General features: G+C 39.1%; 1 long non-coding RNA gene across 1 annotated transcript; it reads right to left on the bottom strand.

Moving 5' to 3' along the window:
* Window positions 1–535: 535 nt before the first annotated feature.
* Window positions 536–6,122, bottom strand: LOC114834174. Its single transcript, XR_003778769.2, has 3 exons — window positions 5,966–6,122; window positions 2,262–2,703; window positions 536–2,162 (listed from the first exon to the last, which is right to left on the bottom strand). It is a non-coding gene; the product is annotated as an uncharacterized LOC114834174 (long non-coding RNA).
* Between the last annotated feature and the right edge of the window lie 5,690 nt (window positions 6,123–11,812).

Genomic DNA, 11,812 nt, shown 5'->3' with positions numbered 1-11,812 from the left:
AGACAGTCTTTGTTCTTGTACTGGTGTTAATGTGGGTGTTCTCTGTGTTTCACCAGAATATTTTTTTTCCCCAAGCACCTTGGTATTGCTATTTCTGATGCTAATTATTAGCATTATGTTAATTTAACTGATGGTGAATCAAACTGTCTTTTTAAAGTGAGTTCTTTTTGAAGTCACTTTATTACACTACTCTTGTACCTAAGAATGTATAGTTATATGCATTTAGGGTTCTTTTTGTTTCCATTCTATAAGTGGGTATGGTTTGTATTTCCGGCATTTACTACACATTTACACACAATAGTACGTCTTTTAGAAACGTTGTATTTTTAAACTAGCTCATATACATTACAAATCTTGTTTGTATTTGCTATTACATTAAAAGACAAATAACATTTTAACATCATATTTCCCTAACCCTGAAAATAGCAGAAAACACAAAGCAGAAAATAACTTAAAGATATAATATAATAAAAACTACCCACTGAAAAAATATTTTTTAATTACCAGTTCACAGATTACTTTGTCATCCCAATCAGTGCTCTTGAACTGCTTTTCGGAAACAATAGGAATAATCCAATTGAATAATCCATAAATGTATTTTTTTCCCAAATTAATATGCAATTTTTAAAAGAAAAAAAACTATATTATTAATATTTTCCTAATACATTACATTCATTTGTTTCATGTTTTTTTTTCTTGGGTGGGAGGGGGTATGACAGTGGGTGCAGCGACCGGGTTGGCCGGTCATGAGGGGTGCCCAGAGTGCCGGATGCTATGGGGTGCCACCTCCATCGCAGGACCCCCACGGAGGCTGACCCGGGAGTACAAACATGGCATCCGGCCCAGCAGGTGCCGGAGAGGAGAGTGCCCCGGAAGTCCCTGCCCTGTTCCCACTGTCCAGTCTACGGCGCCGGTGCTAAGCCTCAGCCAGCCACTTCTGGTCCATGTTGGTTTGTTGGGGCTCGGCTGTTCTGGTTGCTGACGGTGCTTCAGTGGACCACCGGGTTTGGTGGCTGCCGCCATTGGTTTCTCCCGTACCCCGTCCCCAGCCCCTTCAAGTGTCCTGTATTCTTTGTCTTGCGGCTGGAGCCATGCCTTCGGGGGGTACTGTCACGTTCTGGCTTGGCGCCCTGCCGGGCCAGTGAATCCAATGCCTTCTCTCCCTCAATTCATCAAGAAAACCTGTTTTCCCACGGACCCTATTTAAGTTCCAGCTTGCCCAATGTTCCCTGTCAGTCTTTTTTTATTTTTTTGGGTGTTTCCATTTGTAATGTTGTTCTGTCCTGTGTAGTCTTTAGTTTTGTTCCTGTTAATTCAAGTAAAATGTTCCTGCGGTCTCACAGCAAATGTGTCCTGCCTTGATTTCTACATCACACCCCCACACTTACACATCACACATGAGACATCAGATGTGTAATTGTGAGGGTGTAATGTTGAAATCACATTTAGTTGTTTGTTGAATAGACAAAAACCCATTGTTTTAATTTCAAAACCCACTTGCACAGTGCTAAAAGCATTGTAAGGTTTTTATTTTTATTTATTTTTATTTTTCAGGTTTAATTAAGGTCCTGAACAATGGGGACATACTGCAAGTAATATGAGTTTGTATAGGGTTTGTGTTGACATGTTGAAGGGTGGAAATATAACATGTTTGCATTGTTATAAAAGATAATATGATTGTAATAACAATGGAATTATAGTGATTCACAAACTGCTGTGCCCATTAATTATTTTGGGTTCATACAAAGTGAATCATAAAATGCTGCATTTATTTTGGTCAAACGGAGGCCAGGCAAGATTCTTTTGTCAATTGGAGAAGCTGCACATTCTCTTTCATCTGTATCACAAAGAGACACAATTATTGTTCCTCAAGCCTATAGACAATGGCAGATGGGAGCAAGCAATATCTCAGGGAGTCACTTACTATCTGTTAGAATGATAAAACAAGTGTTCACTAGTCTAGTGTAGGAACTCATTTTGCCATCTATATGGCTTTTTTTTTTTTTTAATAACCCTGTTCCTGAAGGCTTTCCTCTTCATTGTGGTTAGTGGACATCCAGTTGATTGAACCATTGGGACTGTGTTAGGGAAGGACGATACCAAAGAAAGACAAAGGCTCCTCCTGCACCTCGATTCACATCTTCATCCACACGGGTGTAGCCCTGGGAAAAATACTTGTGATCAAATTCAAAAAAAGGCAGTTGCCTTGATGTCAGAAATGTACATCTTCTCTTTCTTCACCCAAACATGGATCCAGTCACCTTTAGCTTTTGCATTCAGGTCACACGCCAGTCGTTCCCAGTCATTCTTGTAAAATGGGGCTTCATCTTCTGCATCTTTGGTAACCTTAAGATCCACTATAGGGTTGTCATACTCAGTTGTACCTTTGTAGTACCAGAGAAAGATGTTATCTCCTCCAGCCCCTGCTTTGAGGTCTCTATCCACCTTATGGTAACCTGCATTTCTCAAACCAATTTGCATGTCATCTCTGAATGTAACCTGCAATCTGGTGATGGGATTGCTGCTGCCGTTCTTGTACCAGAGGTAAATATGGTTTCCGCTAGTGCCTTTGTTTAAATCAACATTGATTCCTTGGAAACCTTGGTTCCTTAGGCCTTGCTCCTCTTCAGGATAAATGGAAACATCAATATCTGTGATGTACGGCATCCTGAGTTTGGTGTCTGAAGAGGACTGTGTAGGTACCTGAACAAAACAGAAAGCAAGTTGTTTGAAATTTAAAAATTAAATAGAAACAAATTTAACTGATGTGAATACATAACAGTCAGACACACATAGAGTTAACTAAAAATAGTAGACAACATATCAAATGTTGAAACTGAGAAATGTTATTGTTTTTGGAAAACTACATGCCCTTGAATTTGATGCCAGCAACATGTTTCAGAAAGGTTGGGGCAGGGGCATGTTTACCACTGTGTTGCATCAACTCTTCTTTTAACAATACTCTGTAAGGGTTTTGGAACAGAGGAGACCAATTGCTGTAGTTTTGAAAGTGAAATGCATTCCAATTCTTACTTGATATAGGATTTCAGCTGCTCAGCAGTTCGGGGTCTCCTTTAGGGTATTTTCTGTTTTGTAATATGCCAAATGTTCTCAATGGACAGGTATCGACTGCAGGCAAGCCAGTTTAGCTCCCAGACTCTTTTACTACGGAGCCATGCTGTTGAAATATGTGCAGAATGTGGTTTGGCATTGTCTTGCTGAAATAAGCAAGGCCTTCCCTGAAAAAGATGTTGTTTGCATGTAACGGCATAGGTTTGTTTATTTTACCTAATATCAAGGTGTGCATAATTATTAAGCAGCTTCATGACCTCAGGTAAAATGGGCCAAAAAACTGATTTAACTGACACTGAAAAGTCAAAAATTGCAAAATGCTTTTCAGACGGAAGCAACACTCTTGAAATAGCTAAACGATTGAGGCGTGACCACCAGACAATCAAAGGTTTTGTTGCAAATAGTCAACTGGGGTGCAAAAAACGCATTGAGAAGAAAAGACGCAAATTAACTGCAAAAGACTTGATTAAACGTGAAGCTTCCAGGAACCCATTATCCTCCAATGCCATCATATTCCAGAACTGCAACCTGCCTGGAGTGTCCAGAAGTACAAGGTGTCAAATGCTCAGAGACACATTTTTATTTGTCAGAACACAGGACAGTTTTCCACTTCGACTCAGTAAATCTAAAATCAGCTCAGGCGTTTCTGGATGTTTTTGACATAATAATGAACCCAAAATTGAATTATGTTCAAAAAACGTATTATGTTTTGTGCTCAAAAAATGTATTACATTACGGGTAATGTATTACATTGTGAGCATATATTGCATTATGCATGCAAAAACTATTATGATACTAGCAAGTTTAACATTTTAGGCATTTTATCAGATCCTGTAGAAGCTAATAATGTAATAACCACCAATTATGTAATATCTGCTAATATTGTAACAACTTTAGCATTTTTGTAACAAGTAACGTTAGTAAAAGAACATGCCCGTAAATGTAGGAAAATATATGCTTAGCAATCCCAAATGGAAAATACATATATTTTTGCAATGCAAAATGTAGAGTAAATGATGAATATATGTCAAAATATATTAATCTTAATTCAAAATACCTTTCAGGTATCAAAATGTATTTCACCTTTTATTCTGAAATGTATTTAAAAATGTATACATACATTTAACTTTATTCAAATATATTTCACCATCAAAAATGCTCTCATTACAATATGTATGTCCTATAGAAAATAAATATTAAAATGCATTTTTCAGATCATGTGAAAGTAAAAACTTTAAATGTAATTACCAACGTATTGATTATATCACATTTTCTAGATATAAATTACCAAAATACATTTTTCATCTTATGGTCACAAATATATTCTAACGTATTAGAGCAAACCCGGTAAGACCACTACTTGTCCCTCCAAATGAAATAATATTGTTTGGAGTAGTGGTTAGTGTTAAAAGAAGAGTTGATACAACACAGTTGTAAATGTATTCAGGAATATATTTTCCAAATGCATTCAAAAATATTTGTAAAATACATTCATTTTCCATATGGGATTAAATGTACCAATTTTTTTGTGCATTATTCAAAACTATATATTCTGTGGATAGAAATGGTGGACTTTGAATAAGCGAATACAAGAGGACAATCTTTAAAGACATGTAGATTTTAAATTATGTCTCATAAAATTTTTATCATACTTAATTTGGAATTAAAATTGCCAAAACTGCAAAGGACTGGACGGCAGGGATCCTGATTTGGTGGTAAGTCTAACCAAGTAATGCAACATTTGTACTGCGTAGTCCAATGTCCTAAGATTCAGGAGTCCGGTTTGGAGTATTCATCTGAACAGCTTTTTCAGAAATAAATCTACTGTGATGGTATTTGTTACAGGAAGTGTCTAATCAATAAAATATAAATACAGTGATTTGAGTGTATTATTACATTATTAGTACAAGTTATGTTCACCAACATATTTAGTTTTTTCTTCATCCAGTTAAGCAATGGGTTTAATTACTATTAGTATAAGGGGAAGGTCTCAGCAAGGACGAACTCCCTGACCAACTAGATGTACACCTGAGGGTATTGCATGGCGTTGCAAAATGTTGTGGGAACCGTTTTGGATCAGGGCGCCTCACTGTGTGCCAGTCGCTAACAATTGATTTTGATTTATCGGTCCATAAGACATTCCTGTCTTTGAAGCCCTATTGTGTTTCTGCAGTTGAAGGAATAAGGATATTCAGTCACATAAGCTTAGTTTAATTACAATGAAACATTAAGATGATCTAAAAATATTTCTAAATAATATGTTTATTTACAGGTAGGGTTAGGCGTCCCTCCCTCATTACCACTCTCCAAAGCAATTGATGGCATGTAGACAATTCTTAAATATTTAAATCAAAGTATGCTAACGATTTTTGAAATCTTTTCAAAAATCTTTAAACCATTAAACCTAAAAGTGATAAATTAATTATCTGTTTGTTCTAATTGTAACAGCAAGTTTTTCCTTTCCTTTCCAAAAAAGTTGAAAAGGAAAGAGTAAGGAACAGAAGTATTCAATTTGCAGTGGTCTTAATTTTTACCCTTCTGCTCCTCACTCAAAACCTTCCTTTTCAACTTTTTTGGAAAGGAAAAAAAAAGGAGCTGTATGTAAACACACACACACACACGCCTTTAAATAACATCACACATTACTTATGTCTATATATACAGTATATATCTATAGCAGTATTTATTCATCTTCATGTAAAACATAGGAATTTGCCATTTGATTTGATTCTTTAAAGATAATAATTCTAAGCATCAAAATCTGATCATAAAGTCTCTGTCTTACCCAGTTGACTGAAAAGCTTCTGTCTCAGTAGTGCGAGTTTGCAGAATTTCTCTGATCTATCTTTCAGCAACATTTATACTAACACAAATTGAATATCCATGAACTTACTGTGGAGGTGGGTTGGTCTTATGGCATTGCAGAGAAAGATTTTAACAATCTTGTTTGTAAATAAGGAACAAAATGAATGAAAAAGCCGCACACTCTAAACTCAAATGGGTATAAAAATTGTTTTTTAACAAGACCAACGTTTCAATAGTCAGCTGTCTTCATCTGGGTACAATGAAAAACACTGCTAATCACATGCTTTTATAGGGTTTTGTGGGACACACACAGGTGCTTGTAATATGTCAATCAGAGAGATTATCTAATTGGACAATAAAGTGCCACCGCACCCGACGGGGCAAGAAGAAAAGACCATTCACACGGTCTCAGGACCCACAAGACTGAATGGCTTTAATTTATCAAACAAGGTATTGAGCCCTGCGCATGTCTCTCTACTTAATAAAGGTCTCTCATTTGTGCCTTCAACACAGTGTAATGAGTTTGATGTCAATGTTGACCTGTTTAAGTTTTTTAGACATTTACGTTTGAGGGAATATTTTCACTGCCAGTCTTCTGAAAGGTTGCATGAACAGATAGATGCCACATCTGATTCACAACACACCAGGTCTCACTCAAAAAATCAACTTGGGCATGTGTTTGATTAGCAAATTAATATCTTGCTTAAATTACATGAATCAATGGTGTTTAGCTTCATTAAATGATTAATTCTTGTCTGTAAAACGTCCATCCATCCATCATCTTCCGCTTATCCGGGGCCGGGTCGCGGGGGCAGCAGTCTAAGCAGGGATGCCCAGACTTCCCTCTCCCCAGACACTTCCTCTAGCTCTTCCGGGGGGACACCGAGGCGTTCCCAGGCCAGCCGGGAGACATAGTCCCTCCAGCGTGTCCTAGGTCTTCCCCGGGGTCTCCTCCCAGTGGGACGGGACCGGAAACACCCTCCCAGGAAGGCGTTCCGGAGGCATCCAAAACAGATGCCCAAGCCACCTCAGCTGACCCCTCTCGATGTGGAGGAGCAGCGGCTCTACTCTGAGCTCCTCCCGGGTGACCGAGCTTCTCACCCTATCTCTAAGGGATCGCCCGGCCACCCTGTGGAGAAAGCTCATTTCGGCCGCCTGTATCCGGGATCTTGTCCTTTCGGTCATGACCCAAAGCTCATGACCATAGGTGAGAGTAGGAATGTAGATTGAACGTTAAATCGAGAGCTTCGCCTTGCGGCTCAGCTCTTTCTTCACCATGACAGACCGATACATCGACCGCATTACTGCAGAAGCTGCACCGATCCGTCTGTCAATCTCCCGTTCCATCCTTCCCTCACTCGTGAACAAGACCCCTAGATACTTAAACTCCTCCACTTGAGGCAGGCACTCTCCACCAACCTGAAGTGGGCAATCCACCCTTTTCCGACTGAGGACCATCATAATATCTGATCATAAAATCTGTCTTACCAAGTTGGCTGTTGAGCTTCTGTGTCTCTGCGTTCTCTGCAGAATATCCCTGATCTATCTCTCTGAAGCATTTATATTGCTGCGTAATGAATATTCATGAACCTACAATAAATGATATAGAGATGTAGTCCTCTTCTCATGGGAGTGGCAGGCGGTTTTGGCATTGTCCCAACAGTTAGTAATCATCTTTCTCAGGAAATTCATTCTCTTACCGTTCATTAATTTCTTATCAATTAACTGGGGCAGTGAAAAAACCCCACCATGACTAATGTTGGAACAGTGTTTTATTTCAGGTTTATGGTATTGAAACTGACAAATATACATATTCCCTTCTTACACTAGTTTTATACGTAGTGTTTTAGATATTGTATACTTTGATTCAAACAATATTATAGCACCTGAAAAGCATGGGTGCATGTCTTTCTTGGCATGAGTATTCAAGATTTGAATACTGAGCTCAGGCCCAAAATCACATGAACAGATTGAACTTGAACCCTTAAAAAAGACAGATTTTCTTTTCCATTGACCATGATGCTTTTTTTGACAACTGCAAAGACTGCAGCGAGCAGTGTGGCGAAACGTGTGGAGGGGAAGATGAACATCAAATATTTGGGAGAGAGTATTAAATATACAAAACCCCCAATATAGCTGATGAGAATGATTCATGGATTTGACCTTTCGATGAGGTTGTTGGATGGCGACAGGGGGCCACTTATGGTCAGTTGTTTTATGACGGTTCACCCATTTCCAGAATGCCTTTTATTTGAACTGGTGTCTTCAAGTTGTTCTTTTTAGATGTTTAGTAGTTTTATGGGTTTAGTCGCTTCTCACAGTGGAAGATGTGTACATATGTTGTCCTTCATAAGGCCCTCCAGGCCTTGTCCACCATTTCCACTACTCAAATGATGTCACCTGGTTTATAGAAGAATGTCATCAAGAGGAAGGTGACTAAAAAGGAAGGTGAGGTTTAACATAATTATTTGGGGGGGGGGGGGGGGGGTTATCAGTGATGTTGTTATTGAGTGGTATCAATTTACCTGTTTCTAACATTTGGGGGGGACATGTTGCCCCTAACCCCCTTTACTTCTACACTCTGTGTGTGTGTGTGTGTGTGTGTGTGTGTGTGTGTGTGTGTGTGTGTGTGTGTATATATTCTGAAAACTGACCTGCTTGGTCGTTTAACGTAGAGAGATCTAACACAAACCTGAAAATCCTGGTTGAAAAGGGCTTACACATGGGCCGTCGGTGGGAAATGTCACTGTTCATTGCAGAGTCAACATTGCATTCATGATGAATTTGGCAGTTTCGAATCAACTGGATGTCTCCACTAACCACGAGGAAGAGGAAAGCCTTCAGGAACAGGGTTATACCCGTGTTGGTATTAATCTCAATGAAGGAACAGGAGGCCCCCCGATAAATGCCTGGTACAAGAAGGGTTCAGATGATCCCATCCAGACCTTCACTGTAATCTTTCAACATGAAGGGAGTCCTAATGAAAAGGCTGGCATCCATGTCATTGAAAAAAATCTGAATACAGACAACAATGGCACCCCCTTGTACCTGGCATACCCATGAGATCAGGGGTTTCATTTTCTGTATGCCAGGTGATCAGTATACCTGTCAAATTAGCATAGCATCACATAGCTTAGTACAAGATAGCACAACAACACAAATACCATGTAACATGTTAAAGAAAACCTGTGGATCAAGTCAGTTTAACACAGTCTTCACGCATTTTTTGCGTTTAATCTTCTAAACAGATTGTATTTGAGTTATCTGTATTGTTGTTGTTACTGCTTATGCCTTTTGTGATATGGGTCAACATGAATTACTTTGCTTACAAATAAAAAAAAAGTTCCATATCAATAATCATTGTCAGTCTTTTTTCTCCTAGCCTGATCAATGACAACTCAACAGATGGAAACAGGGACAGTTCACTTTATACAGCCCTAATGTTGCACCACCTTGTGGAAGTAAGATTAATTACTGCAAAAACAGTTTTTTTCTTAGTCTCCCATTCTAAGAAACTGACATTGTTACGTGTCATTTTCACTTTTGGGTGGCCATTTTGGAAATAAAAATAATAATAAAAAGCCATATAGATGGCAAAATGAGTTCCTACACTAGACTAGTGAACACTTGTTTTATCATTCTAACAGATAGTAAGTGACTCCCTGAGATATTGCTTGCTCCCATCTGCCATTGTCTATAGGCTTGAGGAACAATAATTGTGTCTCTTTGTGATACAGATGAAAGAGAATGTGCAGCTTCTCCAATTGACAAAAGAATCTTGCCTGGCCTCCGTTTGACCAAAATAAATGCAGCATTTTATGATTCACTTTGTATGAACCCAAAATAATTAATGGGCACAGCAGTTTGTGAATCACTATAATTCCATTGTTATTACAATCATATTATCTTTTATAACAATGCAAAAATGTTATATTTCCACCCTTCAACATGTCAACACAAACCCTATACAAACTCATATTACTTGCAGTATGTCCCCATTGTTCAGGACCTTAAGTAAACCTGAAAAATAAAAATAAATAAAAATAAAAACCTTACAATGCTTTTAGCACTGTGCAAGTGGGTTTTGAAATTAAAACAATGGGTTTTTGTCTATTCAACAAACAACTAAATGTGATTTCAACATTACACCCTCACAATTACACGTCTGATGTCTCAAGTGTGATGTGTAAGTGTGGGGGTGTGATGTAGAAATCAAGGCAGGACACATTTGCTGTGAGACCGCAGGAACATTTTACTTGAATTAACAGGAACAAAACTAAAGACTACACAGGACAGAACAACATTACAAATGGAAACACCCAAAAAAATAAAAAAAGACTGACAGGGAACATTGGGCAAGCTGGAACTTAAATAGGGTCCGTGGGAAAACAGGTTTTCTTGATGAATTGAGGGAGAGAAGGCATTGGATTCACTGGCCCGGCAGGGCGCCAAGCCAGAACGTGACAGTACCCCCCGAAGGCACGGCTCCAGCCGCAAGACAAAGAATACAGGACACTTGAAGGGGCTGGGGACGGGGTACGGGAGAAACCAATGGCGGCAGCCACCAAACCCGGTGGTCCACTGAAGCACCGTCAGCAACCAGAACAGCCGAGCCCCAACAAACCAACATGGACCAGAAGTGGCTGGCTGAGGCTTAGCACCGGCGCCGTAGACTGGACAGTGGGAACAGGGCAGGGACTTCCGGGGCACTCTCCTCTCCGGCACCTGCTGGGCCGGATGCCATGTTTGTACTCCCGGGTCAGCCTCCGTGGGGGTCCTGCGATGGAGGTGGCACCCCATAGCATCCGGCACTCTGGGCACCCCTCATGACCGGCCAACCCGGTCGCTGCACCCACTGTCATACCCCCTCCCACCCAAGAATTAAAAACATGAAACAAATGAATGTAATGTATTAGGAAAATATTAATAATATAGTTTTTTTTCTTTTAAAAATTGCATATTAATTTGGGAAAAAAATACATTTATGGATTATTCAATTGGATTATTCCTATTGTTTCCGAAAAGCAGTTCAAGAGCACTGATTGTGATGACAAAGTAATCTGTGAACTGGTAATAAAGAAAAATAAATTCAGTGGGTTGTTTTTATGATATTATATCTTCAAGTTATTTTCTGCTTTGTGTTTTCTGCTATTTTCAGGGTTAGGGAAATATGATGTTAAAATGTTATTTGTCTTTTAATGTAATAGCAAATACAAACAAGATTTGTAATGTATATGAGCTGGTTTAAAAATACAACGTTTCTAAAAGACATACTATTGTGTGTAAATGTGTAGTAAATGCCGGAAATACAAACCATACCCACTTATAGAATGGAAACAAAAAGAACCCTAAATGCATATAACTATACATTCTTATGTACAAGAGTAGTGTATTAAAGTGACTTCAAAAAGAACTCACTTTAAAAAGACAGTTTGATTCACCATCAGTTAAATTAACATAATGCTAATAATTAGCATCAGAAATAGAAATACCAAGCTGCTTGGGGAAAAAAAATATTCTGGTGAAACACAGAGAACACCCACATTAACACCAGTACAAGAACAAAGACTGTCTCTTTCATTAACATGGAAAACACAGTTCAATGTACCAAAGAAATGACAGCCAGTCGTAGTATAGTAACAACAGTCATCAGAAGAGCAGGCTGTTGGAAGAGGAGCACATTGAGCCTGCCGTCCGCTGGTCCCTCTCTTTCTCTCTCCTGTCTCTTGTGAGGGGAAGGAAGTGGCGTGTCGGTGGTCTTCAACTGTGTTTCCGCCAGCTAGGAGTCTGTAACTGGTTAGAACAGGAGACACTGGGTTCCACCACAACACAGCCAAGGCAGAAGGGGAGTAATGAATCATGGAATCCAATGGTAGTTTGTCCATTGTGAGTCTACTGACGTGTAAGGGCTCTGTGTGTGTAATATGTGGACTAT

The sequence above is a fragment of the Esox lucius genome, chromosome 13 (genome assembly GCF_011004845.1).
Source record: "Esox lucius isolate fEsoLuc1 chromosome 13, fEsoLuc1.pri, whole genome shotgun sequence".
Taxonomy (NCBI): domain Eukaryota; kingdom Metazoa; phylum Chordata; class Actinopteri; order Esociformes; family Esocidae; genus Esox; species Esox lucius.
This window is presented reverse-complemented; position numbering and strand designations above follow the sequence as displayed.